The 24,136-nt window shown below is 39.8% G+C and overlaps 1 long non-coding RNA gene across 2 annotated transcripts in view; it reads right to left on the reverse strand.

Moving 5' to 3' along the window:
* Positions 1-755: 755 nt before the first annotated feature.
* Positions 756-24,136, reverse strand: part of LOC307180930 — a 124,548-nt gene continuing 101,167 nt past the window's right edge. For both annotated transcript variants that reach the window (XR_013825803.1, XR_013825804.1), the window contains 2 exons: positions 5,300-5,432; positions 756-3,973 (listed from right to left, as the gene is read on the reverse strand). This is a non-coding gene — a long non-coding RNA (uncharacterized lncRNA). The remainder of the gene's footprint in view (positions 3,974-5,299; positions 5,433-24,136) is intronic.

Consider the following 24,136-nt stretch of genomic DNA (forward strand, 5'->3'; position numbering starts at 1 on the left):
TCCAAAATTAATCAATAGTTTCAGTGCAGTCCCCATCAAAATTCCAGCAATGTGTATGTGTCTCTCTCTATAATTGATAAGATTATCCTAAAACTTATATGAAAAACCAAAAGCCTCAGAATAGCTAAAAAACAATTTTTAAAAGAAATCTGGCAGACTTTCATGTTAAAACTTTAAAAGCTTACTATGTATATGTATGGTTGAGTTGCTTTGCTGTGCACCTGAAACTATCACAACATTGTTAATTGGCTACACTCCAATATAAAATAAAGAGTTAAAAAAAAGGCTTACTATGAAGCTACAGCAATCAAGACAACATGATACTGCATTAAGGATAGACATATATAAATGGAACAGAACTGAGAGTCCAGAACTACACTCTTATATTTACAGTCAATTGATTTTTCAGCAATGGTACCAAGGCAATTCATTGAGAAAGGATAGTCCTTCCAACAAATGGTGCTGGTACACATGGACAGCTATAAGCCAAAAGATGAACTTAGACCCTTACCTAACACTATACACAAAAATTAATTCAAAATGAATTGTAGATCTAAATGTTAGAGCTAAAACTATAACAACCTTTAGGAGAAAATTTTTTAAGACCTTAGGTTCTATAAAAATGTCCTAGATACGATCCCAAAAACATGACCCATAAAAGAAAAAAATTGTTAAATTGGAGTTCATCAAAATTTTAAACTGTTGTGCTTCAAAAGATACCATTAAGAAAATAAAAAGACAAGCCACAGCCTGGGAGAAAATATTTGCAAATCACATATCCAGTAAAAGATGTGTATACAGAACATACAAAGAACTCTTACACACAATAATAAGATAAACAACAATTAAAAATTGGCAAATGATTTGAATAGATATTTCCCCCAAGAAAATATATGAATAACCAATAAGCACATGAAAGGATGCTCACCATCATTAGTCATTAGGAAAATGCAGATTAAAACCACAATGAAATACCATTTCGTATCTTCTAGAATGGCTATGATCAAAAAGACAGACAATGAGAAATGTTGCAAGGATATGGATAAATAAGAGCTCTCATACATCGCTGGGGGAGATGTAAATGGTGCAGCCACTTTGAAAAACTGGAATTTCTTAAAAAGTTAAACATACCTTTACTATATTACCGAGCAATTCCACTCCTTGGTATCTACCCAAGCTAAATGAAAACATATGCCCACACAAAAAATTTCTACACCAATATTCAGAGAGCATTATCCATAAAAGCCAAAAAGTGGAATCCACGCAAGTGTCCATCAATGGATGAATGGATAAACAAAAGGTGGTATATCCAAACAATGGAATTTTATTTGACAATAAAAAGAAATGAAGTTCTGATAATTGCTACAACATAGAAGAACCTCAGAAACATGCTATGAGAAATAAGCCAGACATCAGGGGCCACAAATTGTACATCTCTATTTAGGTGAAATATCCAGAAAAGGCAAATATATAGAGACAGAAAGTAGATTAGTGGTTGCCTGGGGCTGACTGCAACTGGGCATAAGATTTCTTTTTGGGATGATGAAAAAATATCCTAAAACTGGATGATGGTCATAGTTGCACAACTCAGTAAATTAAAAAAATCATTAATCGTACACTTAAAATGGGTGCATTTACAGTATACAAATTATACCTCAATAAATTGATTTAATAATTCTAATGGAAACCAAATTCCCCACTTAAGGTACAAAACATACTTCAGTTACTTTGTAAAGCAAGGCCCTTAGAAGCATCTCTTTATACAGTTACTAACCATAATAACTATCACAGTTATTGAGCTCTTACCATAAGCCATAAACTACCCTAAGCACTTGAAATGCATTTGCTCCTTTAATGCTCATAATAAATTTGAGTTTGATTTAGTAACGTCATGAAAGTCACACAGGTGGCCAAACCAGTACTTAAATTAATGTCTGCCTGACTCTAGAGTCCTTGCTGTACATCCCTATATTCTTATCTATTAATATGAAGCTAGAAAAAAAGAACAAACCACCACCTTTAAAGAGATCTGGAAGACCTGATACCCATTTGACAGAATAGTAAGTACAATAGCAATTATGATCACAGACTTCAAGACAAAGAAAGTGTATTAGTCTCTAATTCTGTGTAAAAAAAATTACTCTAGACTTAGTGATGTAAAACAACAATAAATATTTATTATCTTGCAGTTTCTGTAGGTCAAGAATCTGGGGCTGGCTTGGCTGGGTGGTTGTAGCTCAGGGTTTCTCATGAGGTTGCACTCAAGATGTCAGCCAGGACTGCAGTCATCTCAAAGCTCAACTCAGGCTGGAGCATTCACTTCCAAGGGGGCTCACTCACATGCTTGGTAAGCTGGTGCTGGCTGTTGGTGGGAGGCCTTAGTTCCTCTGTACACAGTCATCTCCACAGGGTTGCATGTGTGTCCTTGTGACACGGTTGCCCACTTCCTCCAGAGCAAGCTGTCCAAGAGATCAAAGTTGCAGTTGTGTTGTCTTTTATGACCTAACCTCCAAGGTCACACACCATCATTTTTTCAATGTCCTATTCAGTGTAGGAAGAGTCTCCACAAGAACATAAATATCAAGAGGAGAGGATCATCACAGTCCCTCTTGGAGGCTGGCTAACAGCAAAGGTTCAGCTCACTCTGGGAGGGCTGAGAGAACTGGAGTTGCCAAGCGTTCAGTCCCACATGTACCACAGACATACACATGACACTCTCACCAAGTTAAAACTACTTGCTCCAAAGTCATGGATAGCAGCCTGTCCCTTTGGGCTGCAGTCTCATTCTGCTTGCCACACGTGACAATCTGAGTGGACCCACATGGTGAATGGGAAGCGAGAATGACTTTTGGTGCCTCTGAAATCCCCTTATCCTCTCTATCTGCAGTCTTATTATGGTATCCTCCCTTCTGTTGATTTCCTATCCTGCACATAGTTTCTCTGAACCTCCCCACATCCCCTATTCCTCATCAAAATGGACCTGTCCCACATCCCATCTTTTTGAATCCTCCTTTTCATCTAGAGCTTGGAAAGTTCTAAATCCAGAATACTCATTCAAGGTAGTGGGTTAGGAACTCATTCAGTATATTTGCATTCTAACTGCCTTCCAAAGCTTTAGCCCCCAAATGGAGGCATATGAGGGTTTTAGTCATCTTCAGGCAAAGGGAGAGCATTTCTGTCTCTTCAAATTATATCAAGTTGATTCAAACCATATCTTCATGCATTCATTCATTCAGTTAATCACCCAACCAGCGTTTACTGAGGGCCTACCATGTACCGTGCACTGTACTTGGCACCATAAACCTCATCTTGGATACTGTGAATGCATGTCAGCAAAACATTTTATAGGTCACACAACTGCAGAGTATGGAAAGATCGAACATAGGCTCCTTTCCTAAGGTTCCAAGGGAAGGGAAAGAGCACACAAAGGCATCTCCTCGTATAGCACCCTATGATATGCATACATTACTGGAAGGGTAGATTTGTTAGAGTCTCAGCCACACCTAGGAAAAGCTTTGTCAGCCAAAAGCAAAACCCAAATTAGTTCCTTTGAGTGCAGCTTTTTTAAAGTACATTTAAAGTACCACCCCCATGAATGCTTCAAAAGGTACATTTCTGAACCCTATGAATATGAAAATATAATTCACATCTAAGAGTTGACATTCTGCCTAAAATAAGGCAGCTAACAAATGTTGCCTTCGGAATGATTAGATATTACAAGTGTAAAGAGCTATCAGGACAGGACACCATTGTTTTAGAAACCAACCAATTAAAAATGTATTACAGGGCTTCCCTGGTGGTGCAGTGGTTGGGGGTCCGCCTGCCGATGCAGGAGAGGCGGGTTCGTGCCCCGGTCCGGGAGGATCCCACGCGCCGCGGAGTGGCTGGGCCCGTGGGCCATGGCCGCTGAGCCTGAGCGTCCGGAGCCTGTGCTCCGCAACGGGAGAGGCCACAACAGTGGGAGGCCCGCGTACTGCAAAAAAAAAAAAAAAAAAAAATGTATTACATTCCTCAGCAACTCTTGGGTTCCCCCCACCCCCATTAACAGAGAGAAATAGAGGAATGAAGAGTTTATTCAGTCAACAAAAATTTCTCAGTAACTATTCTGTATCGTAATTAACTGTCCTGGTGCTGGAAATACAGAGATGGACAAGACAGACACATAAATTGAATAAATATTTCAGAAATTTACTCACAGGGGTGAGCAATGCTAGAAGATAGTCCAAAAATATGCAACCCTACACTTCAAGAAAAAATTTTTATGACCAGGACCATGGTCTTATTTTAGCATACAGGGAAGCAGTATAACATACTCATCTTGGAAAACAAGTCCTAAAGTCTGACTACTTGAGTTCAAATTTCAACTCTACCATTTAGAAGTTGTAAGACCTTGGGTCATGTAAATTTTCTAAGTCCCAGTTTCCTCACTTAAAAATAAAGCCTGCTTTGGGGTGCCCTTGAGATAACTGAGATACATAACAGAGCATACTGCCCGGGAATCCCCTGGCGGTCCAGTGGTTAGGACTCCACGCTCTCACTGCCGAGGGCCCAGGTTCGATTCCTGGTCAGGGAACTAAGATCCCACAAGCTGCGTAGCGTGGCCAAAAACAAAACAAAACAAAACAAACAAACAAAAAATCACAAATTGGTGGGGGAAAAAAAGCATACTGCCTCCTATATAATGAATGCTTAGTTAATGTTATCTGTAATTTTATTAACTATGGATCAAAGTAATAATAAAATTAGTTTCCATTCCTTGAGGATACACTCACATTATGAAAGAAGGCTCAGGTTTATATTTTCTCCATGTATTTATTCAGCCACTTATTTACATCTTTGACATCTTTCTTGCCAAAACCAAGGAGAATATAGGATCCCAACACTTTCTTTAAATGTCTTACTTGGCCTCACTTAGATTTTGCTCACTCCAGATACTTGAGAGCATAAGTTTCTTCACTCCCACACTCCAAACCCCATTTCTCTTTTCCTTCCCCTTCTTCTCAAGGGCATCATGGATTAACAAATGGGCTCAACCCCCAAAATAAAGTCAACTCTTCTCATAGGTATAATAGCGGTCAGAGACACAGTGCCAGAGCTTTTAGCACAAGAATGAAATCCCAATATGAGCACGTGGTCTCTGTTTTAAAAATGGTTTGGGTAACCATTTTAGAAAGGGAATTTTTAGCCCTGAAAAAATTCACTATATCCCAGGCAGAAAAGCGATCCTTCAATATATGGACCCAGATTTCACCCACCTATAGAAAAAAAAGTCATTGTAAAGCAAATAGCTATTATTCACCTTAGGAGAAAAGGCAGAGGTGTGCCATTCTTTCATTTCTCTTTTTTTTTTCATGTCAGTGAATAATAATGACATTTACTCCCTTCATCCTCAGTTCTTTATTCTTCTGTTTTAAATGTTGCTGGGGTTGTTCCTAAAAAAAAAAAACTGTCTTGCATAACTTAAGCATCTCATATAACTCAAAATATGGTTACGGTTTCAGCTTCTTAAGATTATTAATTTGAAATCCATTTCTGGGTTCAAACTGTATATATGTGCAAAACCACACATGCAGATGTGTTTATGTTACCAGGTAGCATAAGGAGATAGTGTAAAAAAAGCATGGGTTCCCAAGTCAAACAAGTTAGGGCTCAAATACCAGGTCTGCCATTTACTAGCTGTGTTTAGTAGGCAAACTATTTACCCTCAATGAACCTCAATTTTCTCACCCATGCATTGGGTTTATCGCAACGAATAAATGAGATAAGATCTGTAGAATGCTTGGCACCCTAATAGGTGGTCCATAAGTATTAGCAGCCTCTTTTGGAGGAGGTATAGGAAGGGAGTCACGTGTAACTTAAATTTCCACAGGCTGCCCAATTCTTTGTGTAGACAGTAGAAACTCAAATCCCACTGGTTCAGTCCCGTCACCTGCACCAGGACACCTTTCTCCCCAAAGTCTCCCCACTTACTTCTGAGAATTCTTAGAAAAATTTTATATGTGTTCTCAAAATCTTCACCCACCTTGGCCTTGGTTTTGGAGTCCCCAAGACCTGTGAAGCCAAAAACAGTCCTCCCTTCACCATTTCCCCCAGCTTCAGTGCTCTCCAGAAGAGCATCATTTTCCATGCCATGGAAGCAGCTTTTGCTTCTCCTCAAAGCTGTGGATCATGAGGTATTTGAACAGAACTGGTTTGTTTTGAGTCCTTACTCTGATGCGCCACACTGCGTTCTAGGCATTCATGGCGGAAAAGCCCCTCCTCCCAGCTCTGTGCTGCATTTTGTCACCTGGTCCCTAAGAAGCACTATTTTTTTCCCGAGTATTACAGGAAGCCTCATGAGAAAACCTTCTTTAGTTTCTGCCAGAAGCCCCTCTGCTCATGGGCCACATACTTCCTCGCTGGCCACAAGCTGGGACACATACCATGTTTTCCTCCTGTGTCACATGCCCTCTGTGTCATGCCCATATCTCCTCAGGCCTTACCGATGGCCAACAGCTGCATCACTTTGCCTGAGGCCTTCTTCAGTAGCCTGCCTGCCCTGCTTGCAGGCAGTCTTCTTGGGTGCAGTCCTCAGCCAATGACTGACAGGAATAGGTGTGGATAACTCCAAGGCCTATGTTCTACATCAGCTTCTAGAGTTCCCCAATACAAGGAAACTCCAGTTAACCACAGTGGTAACTGGCTTGATAAGGCATCATTCATTCAGTGACTCTTTTCTTACCTGTCTCACTTCCCTACCCCCTTATTAGTATTTCTTAGGATTATCTCCCCTCAAAACTACTTGCACTCAAATCCTTGTCTTCAAGTCTACTTCTAGGGGAACCTAAACTAAGACGACTGCCTCATGTCCCCATCTTTCTCTCCAGACCCAAAGAGCACATATCTCCCCAGGCAAAATCAACACATACCAGTAAATACTTGAGGAACTACTGATCCACCAGTTCCTTAGACATGGCCAAGGTCTGAATCCAGATCAGCCCCAGCTGGGCATTCTTCTACAAATATAAGTATCCTCCCATATACAGAGATCCTGGGTTAGGTGCCCCTTCTATCGACTTCTCCAGTTTCTATGTTTCCCCAGTTGTCATAATGGCAATGCTGTATTATAATTCCATATTTTATTAACCACTGATGCCATCACATTCTAAGGTCTGTGAGGGCAGGACAGTGTCTGTCTTGTTTATCATTTATACCTATTACATATGATAGTGTATTGTGCAGAGTCAATCCTCCATAAGCATAGGTTGATTTCAATTAAATTTCTAAGGAATAACAAAAGCCTGACACCTCAGGCAGTCTGAAACCAGGGAAAAGGAATGAGCTCATACTAATCAATAATACTGACCACTTGCAGAGAGTCAGCTATGTGCCTGGTCCTATGTTAAGTAATTTTCAAACATTATTTCATGGAACATTTATATTTACCTATGAGATAGGTACTACAATTCTCATTTTAGGATAGGGAACATGAAATATAGAAAAGTTCAACACCTTGGCCAAAGATACACTGCTACTAAGTAGCAACATTGGTAACAGATTCAGGTCTGTCTGAATCCAAGAGTTACCTTATTAAGCACTACACTGTCTCTGTTGAGAATCTCTCAATACTATTCTGCTTTGCGCATAGAAAGTATCATCAGAGGCCAAGCATTATTGTTTGAATAATGGTGATAGTTTAATGACCATTAAAAATAAGTGTAGTGGCTTGAATGGTGGCCCCCCAAATATGTCCATGTCCTAATCCCCAGAATGTGTGAATGTGACCTTACTGAAAAAAAGGATCTTTGCAGATGTAAGTGAGTTAAGGATCTTGAGATGAGGAGATCATCCTAGATTATCCAAGTAGACATTCAATCTAATGACAAGTATCCTTAGAAGAGGCAGACGGAAGAGGAGGAGGCAATGTGACCATGGAGGCACCAGAAGCTGGAAGAGGTAAGGAACAGATTCTTGCCTAGAGCCTTCTGAGAGAGTGCAGCCCTGCTGATACATTAATTTCAGATTTCTGGCCTCCAGAATTGTGAAAGAACAAATTTCTGTTGTTTTAAGCCACCGTGTGTGGTAATTTGTTATGGTAGGCCTAGGGGACTAATATAGGCCCAACATTCATTTGTCCATTCATTCATTCTACAAACATTTGAAAAGCATCTCTTATTACATGCAAGACACTGCTACACAAACAGATGAGACGCTATCTCTGCCTTCAAGAAATTTATAGTTAAGTTCAGGACCTTATGCCTGAGTCGTATGGGCATTCTACTCTGGCACTAGACCTACTGGCCATTTTGCTGGCCAGTCCACTGCATAATTATGTGGCAAGTTAGAGTGCTAGGCCGCCATTGGAAATCTCTGAAACTTGAAAGAGATAGGGATCTTGAAGATCATTTGGTTCAACCTCTCCCCTCCACCCAGTATAGGAATCCACTTTTCAGAGTTCCGGGTAGGGGGCCATTCAGCCTCTTTTTGAGCACTTCCCCAGTGAGTAGTGTATCCCCTTCATACTAAATCTCTCATGTATGGGCAACTTTCACTGTAGAGTTCTCACCGTCACTGAGCTCCAATTTGCCCATTATGGCTTCCATCCAATTATCAAAATTCTATCCTCAAGACCCATAAGAATATGCCTAATTCTTCTTTCATATAACAATCCCTCAAATTATTTAAAACACCTGATGTTTCCCCAACTATCTTCTGCTACCTGGCAACTAGCCCAGTTTAACTTACCATTCCTCAGGTGAAGTGGTTTCTAAACCTTTCACCATATTGCATTCCTTCTCTAAATACAGTATCGTTTATCCATACAATTTAAAATATGGCACTGAGAACAGAATACAGTTTACACATAACTCAAGCAGAGGAGAATGGGACCATTATCTCCTTTATTCTGGGCTTAACTCACACATCCTAAGACTGTATTCATATTGTAAAAAAATGATGTTACACGATTGACTCATTCTGACCTTCTTGGCAGCTGAAACCTAAGTGTTTTACTGAATTTCCATTAAACCTGGTTTCCCTTATGTGCCTATATGCTTGATTTTGGAATCTGTGTGAAATATTTTTTATTTACTTCTGGAAATTGCCTGGTTTTTGTTTCAGCTAATTTTTCCAAGCTGTCAAAATACCTTTCAATTCTGATTTCTCATCCAGCATATTAACTTGCTTTGAGTGATTCTCATTCCCATGCTCCCCCACCCCATCCCTGGAACTTACCACTATGTCTTCAGGCTCTGGTTTAAACCCTTTCTTTCTGGACTCTTAGAACCTGCTCACATACTCCGATAAGCCATTACTCCTAGCCCTTGACTCCTGTCAAGTCATGACAAACAATTTCTGGGTCAGGGCTCCAATCTCTAAAGTTCCTTCCAGCTCTAATCTTTTATTCATGTTAGAAACTGGCAGATATTCAAAATCATTGCAGTTGATAGGATGCATGTAAATGTAGGGGGCAGCTAGCACCTTATGAGATCCAGGAAGACAACCAATGTTTTATAAATGGCATCAAAGCAACATAACTGGGGAAGACCCTGGGGAATTACAGCATCGTTAAGAAAGTTCACAGCAAGGTTTTGGAAGCCCTTTTGGGTTCTATTCTCTGAGCTGCAGGTATAAACCTGAAGAACCCAAATGTGGCTCTCATAGGCCTATGGACCAGTTCTAAAGCTCTGGGGGCATCACCACCTGACACTATCAAAACTAACTCAGTAAGAAGGGCCCAGAGTTCACTGTGGCTATTGGGGCATAACAAATAGTATCTTGTCAATACCTTGCAGTCGTTCTTCATTGAATTAAAAGGCATGTCGATAAGAGAGGTGAAAGGATGAGGTAGGAAGATGTGACATGTTTGGGAAAAAGAAGAAATCCTGTTTCAATGCCACATTTTCTCATTATTTTTCTCCATTTCTTTTCTGAAAAAAAATTCAGTGGAGTAGTTTGTGGTGGTGAGGATGTGATGTAAGAAAAAAGAGGGAAAACTACTATTTAGAAGTTGTTTTATTACTATTTTACAAATTTTCATATTCCCTATGCTATTGAGATGCCAGTCATATTTTAAAGTATTTATGGGACTTCCCTGGTGGTGCAGTGGTTAAGAATCCGCCTGCCAATGCAGGGGACATGGGTTCGAGCCCTGGTCTGGGAAGATTCCACATGCCGCAGAGCAACTAAGCCCATACGCCACAACTACTGAGCCCACGTGCCACGACTACTGAAGCCCGTGCGGCCTACAGCCTGTGGTCCGCAACAAAGAGAAGCCACCACAATGAGAAGCTCACGCACCGCAATGAAGAGTAGCCCCCTCTCGCCGCAACTAGAGAAAGCCTGCGCGCAGCAACAAAGACCCAATGCAGCCAAAAATAAATAAATAAATTTTAAAAATAAAAATAAAAGTATTTATGACAAATGATGGGCTAGAAGGGCTAAAAAAATTAAAATTAAGCAAGTACCATCAATCCAAAGTCTCCAATGATACTTTATACCTACATAGCACTTTACATTTCTCAAAACACTTTTTGCATGCATTAAAACTTCACGACAACCCTGTGGAACTGCCATTATTATCTCTGCTTCAAGATGAGATTTGGTAAGGTCAAGAGACTTGCCCAAGTTTATAAAAGTAGTGAGAAAAGGCAGAACTGGGAACTGAACCGTTATATTCCAAGCAGTATTCTTTACACCACGGTACAACTATTCTGAAAGAAGAAAGAACAAATCATTACTAGCAGAGCAATTCTGAAAAACTGCAAGTATCTTTAGATTTCATACAAAAGGAGTGGAGATTCCTTTCTTTTATATACAGATGGAAATAATGCAATCACTCTGCAAGTCCCCTATCTCAGTCTCTCTCAGTTAGTCCACAAAGATGTTTCTAACTACTCCAATTTAACGATTTAACAAATGTTTATACTTGCAACACATAAGGTGCTATGCTAAAGGAGTGGAAATTACAGAATTATCTTGGCTCTCAAAAATATTATCATCCAGTAGAGAAGACAGGTGTCTTAGTTATCTATTGCTGCATAACACACCAACCCAAAACATAATGGTTTAAGAGAACAACAACCATCTCCTATTGCTCATGATTCTATAGGTTGGCTAGGCTTAGCTGGGCAGTTCCTCTCTTCCGCCAGCATTTGGGCGTCCCCAAGACTACCCTCAGGTTCACTAGAAGGACTCACAGAACTCAGAAAAGCCATTATACTCAGAGTTATAATTTATTACAGTGAAAGGATACAGATTAAAATCAGCAAAGGGAAGGGCACATAGGGCAGGGTCCAGGAGAGACCAGGCATGGAGCTTCTAGTTGTCCTTGCCCAGTGGACAAGGATGGACAGAACTTACTTCTCCCAGCAGTGATGTGTAGCAACATGCACGCAATATTACCAACCAGGGAAGCTAACCTGAGACTTGGTGTCCAGAGATTTTATTGGAGCTCGGTCACATAGGCTTGGTTGACCCCCTACATGGCTGACCTTAGTCTCCAGCCCCTTCAAAGATCAAGCTGATACCACATGGCCCAAGTCCCTTACAATAAATCACATTATTAGCAAAAACTATCTGGTATGGCCCATGGCCCCCAGGTAAACAAAGTCACTCTTGCCAGATAGGACATTCCAAGGTCTTAGAGATACCTCTCAGAAGCTGAGCAGGACCAAACCTTTCTTTGGGGAAGATTAATCCTTTGTTGCATATCCACATAATGTCTGCTGGGGCTGCAGACATATGGAGACTTGATTACATTGAAACATCCAAAATGGCTCACTCACATGATGGCAGTTGGTGCTGGCTATAGGCTGAGAGAACTCAGCTGGGGCTGTCAGTTAAAATATCTTATACATGGCCTCTCCATGTAACTTGGCCTTCTCATAACATGGCAGATGAGTTCTAAGAGGGAGCCTTCCAAGTACACAAAAACAGAAGTTTCAGGTATCTTAAGACCCAGCCTTGGAAGTTGCACAGTGTCACTTATACTGTATTATACTGGACAAAGCAAGTCACAGACTGAAGAGGAGGGAAAATCAACTCTACCTCTTAATGGGGGAAGTAGAAAAGAATTTACAGCCATATTTAATGCATGGAACAGCAGATAGGTTTCCTTCAAAGGGACTAGAGTTTTCTTTTCCAAACTCCAGTGACACTGCCCTGAAGACACAGTGTGAACCCTTGTTGGAACAAAACAACTGGAGGGAACTGTAGCTTATACTCTGGATCCTGTTCTGGGTCTCAGAACTACAGGAAAGTTGAGACCAAGGACAAACCACATAGCTATGCCGTATTTGTAAGAGGCATACAGTCTATGTGACAAGCTGAAGGAGAGATGGTGAGTGCATTGTAGTCGGCAGCTGCTGACTGCAGTCAGCAGAAGACAAATACATATATACTTAGATACATACAAAGCAACCACAGAAAAACTCTCACCTCTCCAATGTCCCTGTCTCCAGGGAAGCCACCATCTCTGTATCTCCTTTCTGGGACATAAACCAGTTGCTGGAACCTTGAAATATTTAAGAGTCTTAGCTTGGCAAATCTGTACCACTGAAGTGGCTCTACTAATCCTAAATTTATCATTGGCCACATGATGAAGACCTTGACAGCCAACTGTGCATATGAAAACTCCATAAGACAGGCAGTTTCTTTTAATACTAGAGAGTCCTGGTGAAAACAACAAAATGGTTTACCAAAATGACCAAGTAACTACAAGTTCAAGACACTGTGTTTCCAGTTTCCGTTCAAGAAAAGATTTTTTTTTTCCCATGAGTTTTGTCACCCTCTACCTCATTCAAAAAAGAATCGGACTTCCCTGGTGGCGCAGTGGTTAAGAATGCACCTGCCAATGCAGGGGACACAGGTTCGAGCCCTGCTCCGGGAAGATCCCACATGCCGCGGAGCAACTCACCACAACTAGAGAAAGCCCGCGCGCAGCAACGAAGACCCAATGCAGCCAAAAATAAATAAATTTACACCACAAAAAAGAATCAAATTTTCCAAAAAAATGAGGAAGATTTCCTAAACAATCAAACAAGACTGTCAAAAACTGATAGATCTGAAAGGAGCAACAGACAAATCCACAATTATAGTTGAAGACTTCAACACCTCTTTCAGTAATTGATAGAACAAGTAGACACAAACTCAGTAAGGATATAGATGACCTGGACAGCACTATCAAGCAACTTGACCAAATTGCCGTTTATAGAAGACTCCATCCAATAAAAGCAGAATACACATTCTCTCCAAGTGCACATGGAACATCCACCAAGATAGACCACATTCTGGGACATATAACAAAGCTGAACAAGTTTAAAAAATAGAAATCATACAAAGTACATTCTCAGACCATAACAAAATTAAACTAAAAATCAATAATAGAAAGATATCCAGAAAATCACCAAATATTTATAAATTAAATAATATACTTCTCAGTAACTCATCTCTAGAGAGTCAAAAGAAATCATCTCAAGGGAAATTTTAAGGCATTTTAAACGAAAATGAAAATGAAAATAGAATGTATAAAAATTTGTAGTGCTACAACATGGATGAACCCTGAAAACACTCTGCTAAGTGAAAAAAGTCAGACACAAAGGGACAAATATTTAATAATCCCACTTATCTGAGGTACCTGAAAAAGGCAAATTCATAGAGATAGAAAGTAGAACAGAAGTTAGCGGGGCTGGGAGGAGATGATGAAAAAGTCCTGGAAAAGGATAGTGGTGGTTGCACAACATTGTGAATGTACTTAATGCCACTAAATTTCTCACTTAAAAATCATTAAAATTGTAACTTTTATGCTATGTATATTGTACCACAATAAAAAATGCACGGGATGCTGATAAAATAGTACTTAGAGGGAAATTTACAGCATAGCATTAAATGAAAATGTTAGAAAAGAAGAAATATCTAAAATCAACTTAAGCTTAGACTTTGGGAAGCTAGAGAAGAGCAAATTAAACCTAAAGCAAGCAGAAGGAAGAAAGTAATAAAAATTAGGGAAGTCAAAGAAATTGAAAAGAGAGAGGACTCAATAAAAGCAAAACCTAGGTCTTTGAAAAGATCAATAAAATTGATAAATCTTTAGCCAGCATAACCAAGAAAATTTTAAAAAAGACACAAATTATCAATATCAGGAATAAAAGAGGAAGATCACAGCCAATCATACTAAAAGGTTAATAAGAGAATACTATGAACATTCCTATGACCATAAACTGAATAACTTAGATGAAAGACACAAACTACCAAATATCATCCAAGGTCAAAGAGATAACTGAATAGCCATGTATTGCAGAAACTGAATTGATAGTTTAAAACCTTCCCCCCCAAAACTCCTGGCCCAGATGATTTCATTGGTGAATTCTACCAAACATTTAGGAAAAAACAATATCAATACTACATAATCTCTCATAGAAAATGGAAGAGGAGGGAACATTTCCCAACTCATTCTATGAGGTTAGCATTATCCTAATCAAAACCAAACTATACAGACCAATATCTCTCACAAACACAGATGCAAAAATCCTTTAAAAATTAGCAAATTGAGTCCAGTCATGTATATAAAAAGAATATCAAGACCAAGTGGGATTCATACCAGGAATACAAAGCTGGTTCAATATTCAAAAATCAATATTTAAAAAATTTTAAACATTTGAAAAGACTAAGGAAACCCGTATGATCATATCAATAAATGCAGAAAAAGCTTTCAGTAAAATTCAATATCCATTGATGATAAAACCTCTCAACAAACCAGGAACAGAAGGGAACATCCTTAATGAAATAAAGGGTCTCTAGAAAAAACCTGTAGCTAACATTACAGTTAATGGTGAGAGACTGAATGTTTTCTCCCTGAAATCAGTAACAAGGCAAGGATATCTTTTCTCACAACTCTTATTGAAAATTGTACTGTAATTACTAGTTAGTGCAGTGAGGCAAGGAAAAACAATAGAAAGCATACAGATTAGAAAGGAAGAAATAAAATTGTCTTTATTCCCAGATGACATGATTGTATATGTAGAAAACCCTAACCTACAAAAATAGCTATCATAAAAATGGTTAATTTGCAATTATGAACATTTTTGAAACAAATAAAAAAAGTAGTCTCAGCAAAGAAATAGAAAATATAAAGAAGAAACTAATGGAAATTTCAGAACTGAAAAATACATTGACCAAAATTAAAAACTCATCAGAAGGGCTCAATAGCAAAATGGAGATGGCAGGGAAAATAATCAGTGAAAGTTAAGATAGATCAAAAAAATTACCCAAACTGAATAACAGAGAGAAAATACATTGGAAAAAGAGAGAGAGAACAGAGCCTCAGACACCTATGTGAAAATAACAAGAGATCTAACATTCACGTCATCTGAGTCTCAGAAGAAGAAAAGAAAGGATATGGGGCTGAAAAAAAATCAAGGAAATAATGGCTGAAAGTTTCCCAGATTTGGTGAAAAACAAACCTACAGATTCAAGAAGCTGAGAAAAACCCAAATATATAAACCCATATCTATACCCAGACATATTAAAATAGAATTTCTGAAAACTAAAGATAATGAAAACATCTGCTAAAGAATATGTTTTAAATTGGAAATCCAGAGAGGTTTACTTAACTTTAAGGTTTCTTTTGGAAAATAAAAGGCAATAAACAGAAACAAGGATGCAAGATATAGACACATGTTCATTATTTGGTACAAACTAGGGTAATTATTTATGTTTATCTTCAATATTGAAACAGCATTTGGTTTGGTTATTTATTTATATCTTGCCTTACTCAAAGGAATATGAGACAGTTCACAAAAACAAATAACTTCAAATATTTAGCCCAGCTATTTGGTTTGATCTCACACACTGTTTGGCTAGTATGGTAGGCAGTACAATGGCCCCCCAAAGATGTCCACAGCCTAATTCCCGGAACCTGTGAGTATTTTATGTTAGAAGGTAAAGGGGGCTTAAGGTTGTAGACGGGATTAAGGTTGCTAATCAGCCAACCTTAAAATAGGGAGATTATCCTGGATTATCTGGATGTGCCCAATGTAATCACAAGGGTCCTTAAAAGTGAAAGAGGGATGCAGAAGAGGAGGTTAGCGTGATGGAAATAGAGAAGGACTCAACCTAATGTTGCTGGCTTTGAAGATGGAGAAAAGGGACCAGGAGGCAAGGAATGTGGGTGGCCCCTGGAAGCTGGAAAAGGCAAGGAAATGGAGTCTCTCCTAGAGCCTCCAGAAGGAATACAGCCCTACAGACATCTTGATTTTACCCCAATGAGACCCATATTAGATGTCTGACTTCCAGAACTGTAAGATAATAAAATGTATTGTTGTAAGCCACTAAGTTTATAGTAACTTGTTACAGCAGCCACTGAGAACTAATACAGCTGGGAAAATGGTTTTTCCAAGCACACATTTGAAGCTAATAGAAATTTAAATCAGCTTTACAGATAGTTGTTTGCTCTTTTAGTATCATATTTCCTTTTTTTGTGACCTGACAACATGGACACACATTCATTTGCAAGCATAATTTGGACCAGCTTTTTTTTTTCAGGTTAAACTTTTAGGAAGATAAAGCCTTTAGGAGGCACCCTTCTACAATTAGTTAATAGATTTGGGTGGCATTCTCAATGATCATCCAGTTTTAGATATGGAAATTGAGGTTGTAGAAAACATTAAGAAAATAAAATTATTGTTATAGATGAATATCTTATTGCTAATTGGAAAACCTTTAGACATTCTGAATTAGAACCCTGATGAAAATTACATGACTGTTTGTTTGTTTGACTTATGCTAGATTTTACCTCTGGAAAACTTTTCTAGAGCCATTTACAAAAAAAAAAAAATCAAAGAGCAAAGCCCTTAACTGTTTACTGAAAGGGCCTTTGGTCTGATTTAGAGCTTAATGCCCTCCCACTCCACATAGCCAGAGACACAGAATTCTTCTACAGAAAAAAAAATTCACAAATTTCTGAAGCATTGAAATTGACTTAAAATATACTAGGAGATACTACAGATTCTCAAGAATATGCTAGGATAGAGATAAAATGGTGATTCGTGTAATTCAAAATAGCTGATAAGCCTATAATCCTTAATATTTGTTTGTGAAATGTGCTATATGCCATACCATATATGAAGCATTCTTGCAAAAAAAAAAAATCAAACCTGAATATGATCAAGTCTGGTTCAAATAACATTTTACAGGAAATTCAGAAGACAGGAGAACATGTCATGTTAAATGACAAATCAATTACAAGAAGAGAGAGACTTGTAGATTTAAATGGACCTAAAAGCCAAATAACCAATTACAATGTGTGGACCTTATTTGGATCATGATTAAAACAATTTATGCTATTTATGAGAAAATTGGAAATTTGAACACTTAATGGATACTTGATGACATTAAGAAATTTTTGTTACCTTTTTAAAGTCTGATAATGGTGACTATATTTTTTTAAAGTCCTTACCTTTTAGAGGTACATGCTAAAATAGTGATGGATAACATAATATGACATTTGAGATTTGTTTTAAAAAATATATGGGAAGGAGAGAAGTGGATGGGGCTCAAATGAAGCAAGACTGGCCATGAACTGACAGTTGTTGAAGCTGGGTGATAGGTAGGGGGGTTTCATTATATTATTCTGTCTGCTTATTTTTATGTTTGAAATTCTCATAATAAAATAAATACTAAAACATATATATTCTATATGATGTTTTACACATCCAATTTTCTTTTTTTTTAATTTGTATTGAAGTATAATTGATTTACAATGTTGTGTTAGTTTCAGGTATACAGCAAAGTGCTTCTTTCTCAGATTCTTTTCCCTTGTAGGTTATTACAAAATACTGAACATAGTTCCCTGTGTTATCCAGTAGGTCCTTGTTGTTTATTATATATATATAGTAGTGTGTATCTGGTAATCACAAACTCCTAATTTATCCTCCCCCCCATTTCCCCTTTGGTAACCATAAGAACACATCCAATTTTCATTTCTCATCACCATTCACTGAGCTAATATTTTAATGGGATCATGTCTCAGGAAAGTAGATGGTTGCTATGACTTCTGAGAGGTGACACAGATGTGTGTTACAGAACAGGCAAACCTTTTTCATTTTTTGTTCAATATTTGTTTTGTGGGGTTTTTTGGTTGTTTTTGTTCTGTTTTGTTTCCATCAGAACAAAAACTGCACTCGGGAAAAATTATAACCAGCCTTTTTCACTCCCTTCCTAGGGGCTGCCTAATGCTTTCAGATGAGCTTCTATTTGCTGATTTAATCTTCTCAGCAACAGAGGGACTAGTAAATAGACTAGGAAGGAGTGGCTCCCGGAGGGTGGGTGGGGAGGGAGTAGAAGGATGGCTTCGAAGGTACTTCAGATACAACCTGAAAGGAAATCCATTAGGAGTTTGGGATTAACATATACACACTACTATATATAAAATAGATAAACAGCAAGAACCTACCATATAGCACAGGGAACTCTACTCAATATCTTGTGATAACCTATAACAGAAAAGAATCAGAAAAAGAATAGATATGTGTATGTGTATGTATAACTATATCAGTTTGCTGTATACTTGAAACTAACACAACATTGTAAATTAACTATACCTCAATTTAAAAAAAAAGAAAAAAGAAAATCCAGGACAAGAAGTTGGACTGAGAATTATTACTCACCACCTAACAGCAAAACCCAGGGTGGTCCCATTTTGCTAGGCATCTTCCTCCCCTTTTTCCAGTCCACCCCATTTTCCTTACCTCCTTGGGGTTAGGACTGCAAGCATCAATGAGGAAAAGGACAGAGCTAGGCATATTGGGAGGGCAGGGAAGTTAAGCCTTTAAGGGGTATGCCTCAATATGTCTGACTCCGATAACAAGGGAAAGGAGATGAGAGAAAAATTTATTCTCACCTAAAGCCCAACATGCAGAGGCAGACTGCTGGCACCCAGAACACAGGAGCCAAGGAGACCTGCTAGAGCTGTAACTCGAGGTCCCTGGAGGAGAGGGAAAACATTTGGGAACTGAGGGGCTGAATGAAAGGTGTTTCCTGACATCTTCTTCTGGCAATAGCAAGGGGATTTTCTTGCTGCTTTTTTTAAAATCTCGAGATAAGGAAGGAGAAGGGACCCCCAGAGAAAAGAAGCCAAGCCTTCCTCCCTGCCCTTACCTCTCCCCATGGCTCACATTTGCAGCAGTGGTTCTCACACTTAGTGCATCAGAATCACCTGCAGAGCTTGTCAAAACCTGCTAGGCCCCAACCCCAGGGTGTCTGACTCAGTAGCTCTGGATGTGACCCAAGAATTTGCATTTCTAACAAGTTCCTAGGTGCTGCTCTTCCTGCTGGTCCCACAGCATGCTTTTGAGAACAGCTGCCCTAGAAGAGAGCTGACGAAAGTCACCAGGAGGTTCCCAGCTCGTAATGTGAGGCTGTGAGGCTTGAGCTTGGGGCCCAGGAAGGTTGATGTGGGGTCCAAGTCCCGGGATGGTTAGCAAACCATTAGCAAAGTGAAGTAGAAATCACTGGATTTCAGTTTTCATATGTTATCACAAAGTAAATGCTTGAAATTAGTGAGTTGCTTTTAGTTGAGGATAATAAATATTTCTTGAGCATCTGTTATGTGTCAGCCCCTGTTTCAGGCTCTTTAACTAATCTAATCTTTTAGCCTTTTAAAAAAATTTATTGAAGTATAGTTGGTTTACAATGTTGTGTTCATTTCTGCTGTACAGCAAAGTGATTCAGTTACACATATATATATTCTTTTTCATATTCTTTTCCATTATGGTTTATCACAGGATATTAAATATAGCTCCCTGTGCTATACAGTAGGACCTTGTTGTTTATCCATCCTGTATATTATAGTTTGCATCTGCTAATCCCAAACTCCCAATCCTTCCCTCCTTAACTAATCTAATCTTAATGCTTATAGCAACATCTTTGTAAGGCCGTGTTATTACACCAGTTTGCAGAAGAAGAAACTGGTTAGTTAGTTAGCTGAACTACAGATTAGCTGAACTACAACAAATGGCTACAACAAATGCTACACCACTAAGGTGATAAGAATCCTTACAGGAGATGAGTAGAGAGCATTGGTTTACCCAGTCTAGTAAACTATTTCCAGGAGAGCTCTGGGGGTCTGGGTTCAAGTGACAGGAGGTTTTCTATAGCAGAGCCAGGGTCAGGATCAAGATCACTAACGTGGCACTGGATGATTTGTGGTTTGCACGAAAAATAGCCAGCATCTGCGACACTGCTGCAAGTCCTTGGGCCCAGCAGTTGATGGGAACACTGCCCAAGAACTGAAAACCTTCTCGGGTTTCTCTGGCTATTTGGTGCAAATTTCATGAGGACGCAAGGAGAAAAGAGTCTATCCTCTTTAGCATGTAGGTTACTGAAGAAGATACAAAATCCAGGGAATTCTGTCAGTGGCCTCTAGCTAAATAAATCCCAACAGAGCCTGTGTGTCCTATGCTGCAACCAACAGGAGCACGAATCACACTTTATTGTGATACTAAGGAAGAAAAGCAAGGGTCCACCATTTCAAATTGTGATCTTTGTTTTCCTAGTTATTCATTGGCATGAATCAACTTAGAACCCATTCCTTAGCAGATTAAAAGGTTACATTCGTTCCCCAACCGGCTAGTCTCTACATGTTCTAGCGGAGCTATTGGGGTTTGGTTATTACTTTGATTCGAGTAATGTCATAGCCATGCTCAGCATGAGAGAAAGATGTGAGAAAATGCAAACCTTTCTAATCTAGGAAAGCAACTGCCATAAAGAACATGAGAGAGAGAGAAAAAAATCAAAGCTCAGCATTTGCCCAAGCAAGGGAAATACAGCAGGTTGAAAGTGCTCCTTTACACGTGCATATGGGCAATGTTTTCTAACTCTGATGAAGACACAGTCGTTTGCATTTTTCAACCGCAACAAGCTGCTTTGACTTTGTAGGATTTCATGACTCATCATCAGTGAAGTTGATGTTCCTCGGCGTTTGTCCTCCCCACTCCAATAAGCATCTTCTCTCCAGGGTGAAGTCAAGGCATGGGTGCACCAGCTGCAGTGCCCACACCTGGGAACGGGGTTGGGAACCCCCGTCCACCCCTTGCCTCTGGCCCCAGGCCTCTCCTCCAAGAAGTAGCACCATCTCCGGTTCTCAGTTCATATTGACTGTGATGTTTCTCTCTCTCTCCTGCTCAAAAGAAAACCTCTAAACTGAATTAGGCTGAACCATTTTGTAGGTAAAAAGTGATCAAATATCAGCCATTTCATATAGTTCAACCTCATAAAAATGGAACAATCTGACTTCAGCTGTATACGGGAAACGGCTTTTGAGAGGAAGGAGTTGGAAATATGGGGCAGGTACCCACACCCCGATAAGAGGGCTTTAGGAGATTTGGGGGTAGAAGGGGAGGCTCCAGGTCACCAATGACATGAGCCCATAGCATCTTTATCTTAAAGACAAAGGAAATTCCCTGACTCAGCCATTCCACAGTTGCAATTGCCCCTGTTCAAAAAGTAATTGCGACCCCAAAGGATAAAATCCCTGCCAGTTTTTCCTTCTATGGGTGGAGTGAGCAGCAATTAACCACTAGGAAAATCCTCAAGCTGTCACATTTATTTTGGTCTCTGGCCTCTAGGAAGAAGGGCAGAGTGAAAGGCCTGATGCTGTGGGCCCTCTGAGGCTGGAAATTAGTCAATAAAATGGTCACAGCCACGAGCAAAGAACAATGCTTTTCCTGCAGGTTCTGCCACATTATAGCTTGAGTGTAGGCAAAGCTGTGGGGCTACCATGGCAAAGGTAATGTATAGTCATGTCTCAAGTCAATTACAAAAGGCGTAACGTGAGGGCTCTGACACTGGTGTGAATCTCCACCCCTGCATCCCTCAAGTGGATGCTTCTTACTCACATTTTTTCCAAAAAGCTAGAAATTAGAAATGGCTCCAGGATAGTCACACGTTTCTAGCTTTCACTTAAAAAAAAAAAAGAGAGAGAGAAAGAAAGTAAAATGTGCGGTCTCAAAAATACATTGCTGCTGCACAACCAAGAAGGAAGTTTAAATGACAAAAGATTTCAGGCCTGAGAGTGCATGTGCCCCTTGCAAGGAGCTCATTCCTGACCTGAACAGCCCACCCTCAGGAGGTTGCCCTGGCAATTCTGAGAGGAGGGCAGCAAGGGAGAGCCTCAAACCCCCATCCCCGGTAGCACCCCAAAGCCTCTGGATGAAGTATCTGAGCCACAGACTGACACACGGGGGAGATGATGTGTGCTTCAAAGCCCTAGAAACACAAAATCATTGTTCCCCTAACATCAGAGCAAGACCAGCAAACTCCATTGTCTCCCTTGCATCCCTGGGCTTTGTTATATCTGAGACTTGAGATGGCTTGGCTGCCTTTTCTGCAGTTGACATTTTTTTTAAAATTATTATTCTAATGGAAAAGAATATGAAAAAGAATATATACATATATGTATAACTGAATCACTTTGCTGTACATCAGAAAGTAACACAACGTTGTAAATCAACTATATTTCAATTAAATAAATACTAATTATTATTCCCTTAGCAGATATAGTATATTGAGAGATTACATACATGCTCTGTTTCTCAGTTTTCTCATCTGCAAAATGGAGATAATAATAATACACCCCTCATAGGCTGGTTGTGAGGCTTCAGTGAGTTAGTAAAGTGTTTAGAACAGTTTCTGGGCCATAGTTAGCACTTAATTTTAGATATCATCATCATAATAATATTTAGTTATTACTATTGTAAATACTACCACTTCAATAATATATCAGGTACTCTCCTGGATAAGACGAGATTCTCTGCCTCGAAGGTGCTGCAATCTGGCAAGGAGGAGGCAGAGGCATAAACAATTAATAGCAATATCTATTGTGTGATGCCTGCTGGACCAAAGGTATCCAGAGTAATTAATCTAGGCAAGTGGGAGGAAAGTAAGATGCAGGGAATGGAACCACAGATGACCTGGGTGTGTGCTCACTGAACCTGGTGAGAAGTGTATGCAAAGGTCAGGAGAGCCTAACCAGGGTCCCATGAAAAGGTATGAACAGTCCTTTGTTATCAGGTTGTCAATCTTCCCTGAGCTAGAGATACACAAATTCTATCCACTCTGCCAAACACTTGTAACAGAGAGGCAAAGAATCAGCAGGGGCCCCAGAGAGTATAACAAAAACCATCCACCTCAGTAAAGGGTACAAACAGTGTGCCTCATCAGGGAATACAGCCAGAGGGAACTAACCTGTGAGTCTCCACATGAACTTTGATGATCCCCCCCGCCCCCGCCCCACCAAATTCCATGAATCTGATGTTTTCACAGAATAGGAAGCATTCAGCTGTTGCTGTGAAAACATCATGGGATAGGAGGTGGGACTTCCACAGTGGCTGTATAAGGAATTCAGCAATGCTCTCCCCAGAAAAACAGTGATAAAACTGGGGGAAACTGTTAAAAACAACAATAAATTGAGAAGCATTTATTCAATAAAATCTACTGAATCTCAGTAAGAACAATGGGAGCCTGCAACATTTGAGCCAGGGACTGCTCCCATCCCCGCCAGCTCTGTATTGTGGAAGATCTATTCTGGATGCGTAAGGCAGCCCACGAAGACCGGCAGCTCCCACCCTCCTTCAGTTCTGGTTCCACAGTGTGGAGGTTCCACTTTAGGTGGGGTGGCATGTGGCCAGTGGCTCCCCTCTGCACGTCTCCCCTACAGCTCCAGATCTGTAGCACAAAGGGTTGACTCTAGCAGGGAAAAGCAGGCCAGGAAGAACAGTAGCCCATATATGTCCCTATGGCTCAAACTCTCCTTGGGGTGGGGGGAGATGATAGGGCATGGGAAACTGTGAAGGCTGGCAGGTCTGAGGCTCTGCCTAAGAGGGATGACTTTATTTGGAACAGAGCGTGGAGAAATTTATGCCCAGGAGTAATGTTGAAAACATTAGAGATTATACTGGCTAGAAATTAGAGAAGACTAACAGCTACATGATACTAGGACAGGCAAAAAAATGGCAGACCAGCCAGAAATTTGACAGGGAGAGCCAGGAAAAAGATAGGCAAAGAGCACCCTGCTAAAATCATACTCTTCTTTGGTGCTCCAGAAAACTGCATGCATATGCAGGACTGTGCCCTCTTAGGAGCATCCAGAAAGGGTACTTGT

The sequence above is a fragment of the Stenella coeruleoalba genome, assembly GCF_951394435.1.
Source record: "Stenella coeruleoalba genome assembly, chromosome: X".
Classification (NCBI taxonomy): Eukaryota; Metazoa; Chordata; class Mammalia; order Artiodactyla; family Delphinidae; genus Stenella; species Stenella coeruleoalba.